A 1,865-nucleotide genomic window follows, 5' to 3' on the forward strand; every position below is an offset into this window, starting at 1 on the left:
ATATGTCTGCCAGTAATGGGCAGAGGGCATTAAAAGAGCAGAGGTTCATTGTAAAAAAAAAAAAAAAAAAAGAAATAAGAGCATTTTTCAAGCATCATAAGGCAAGACCTCTTGGAGTGGGCGGAGGTGTTAGGGGAAACTTTAGGAACTGTGGGATGCCTCTGGTGCAAGTAGGGTAAAAAGCAATAAGGTCTATATTTATTCAGTTATCTATAGACACACATTGACCTGTCAGTCCACCACCTTTTAAGATATCAAAAGTTTTCATTATCCCCAGATGCCACTCCTAAAAATACTTTAATTTCATTGTCCCTAATTTTGAAACCAATGTAATTTTCACCTCTGAATGAAGATGCACTCCAGTGTTCTGTGTTCACATGTCCATTAGGATAAATATGGTGATCTGATGCAGTGATACCTCATATTACAGGCATTGTGCTGCAGATTCCATCTCATGACAAGCAAACTTATGAAAGAGCAAATTCACTTTCTGTGATTTTTTATGAAGATCATCAAGTAGCAGACAACTAGACTTATATTCATGAACATCTGAATTATCTGCTACCCACACAACAAATTTTCAAGTTAAGAGCTAGATGATACACTTTAAGAACAAATCCTTAAACCACCATGCCAAAATCTATGCACACCATTACCAAAAGACATGTACAGTTAACATCTATAGGCACCTTGTAAACAAGAGGCCATTAGTATGGCTCTGGCAACAAGGAATGCTATATCCTTTCAGCTATCCAGTTTTATACAAGCTAATTTTTAATCTGATTGTCCAGAATTTGAAGTCTGCAGACAGTAACCAACTGCCACAAAGTAGTTACTGAGTACATGAGTATCACAAGAATGAAATAAGTCTGAAAATATGGACTAAAACCAAATTTAGAGAAATCAGCAAACTGCAAGACAGCCTTAGCTATGATTCTGAAAATCCATCAACTTGATATGGTTGTCTGTGATGAAATTCCATGACTTTTAAATTTTTATCCATTTTTGTTACTTTCAAGGACAATTTTTTTTTTCAGGATTTCTCATAACTGTGGGAATTTTGCACTAGAGGGATTACCACCAACAATGTTGAGGGTAACACATGGGTACACAATGAAGACATCACTTGGTTGGTTAGCCCAGGAGTTGAAAGCAAAGTTGCCAGATCTATGGTGGGACCTTCTCACTTGACAGATTGCCACTGGCATCAAAGCTGTAGGAAAGTGCTATAGGAACAAGTGATGTGATTGTTTCATCAGAGGAGAGCACACTTTTCATGCTTACTCTGATGGGGCACTGGTATTTCTTTTGCCAGTGCTCCCTTGTTTCATTCTTGGACCTGAATCTTTTGGATTTCTTAGACTTGGTTTATTTCAATTCAAAGGAGGACTGATCCGATATGGGTAGGACTGGATGGACAGCTGGCACACTGGACATTGCAGAATCATTTCAATACACAATCTCTGGCTCCTCTGGCTCTGTGGTCAGGAGCACTATTAGTTAGGTGGTATTTCCTGATGACATGAAGGCGAGGCATAACCCAGGTGTGGGAGGCATTTACAAAAATTCCAAAACATCTGAAAAGTCAAATAAAAATACTAACTGTTAATTCCTTCCATTGATGATAGCCAGAAGGGTTAACTTGATCTCAAACATGGAAAGTCAGGATTAAAAATGCAGGGTCAAAACTTTGTCAAGAGGGTGGGTTAAAATTGTAATTCCTCAGTTATGAAAATACTTCATCCTGAAAAACCTTTCAGAATAAAATCAAAAATAAACCCATAGCCAACCTCCATGTCTAACAGACTTATGTATGCTCAAGCTTAATCTACCTGTAAAACACAATCCTTACTACTTTCAGACCA

The sequence above is a fragment of the Limulus polyphemus genome, unplaced genomic scaffold, assembly GCF_000517525.1.
Source record: "Limulus polyphemus unplaced genomic scaffold, Limulus_polyphemus-2.1.2 Scaffold6135, whole genome shotgun sequence".
Lineage (NCBI taxonomy): Eukaryota > Metazoa > Arthropoda > Merostomata > Xiphosura > Limulidae > Limulus > Limulus polyphemus.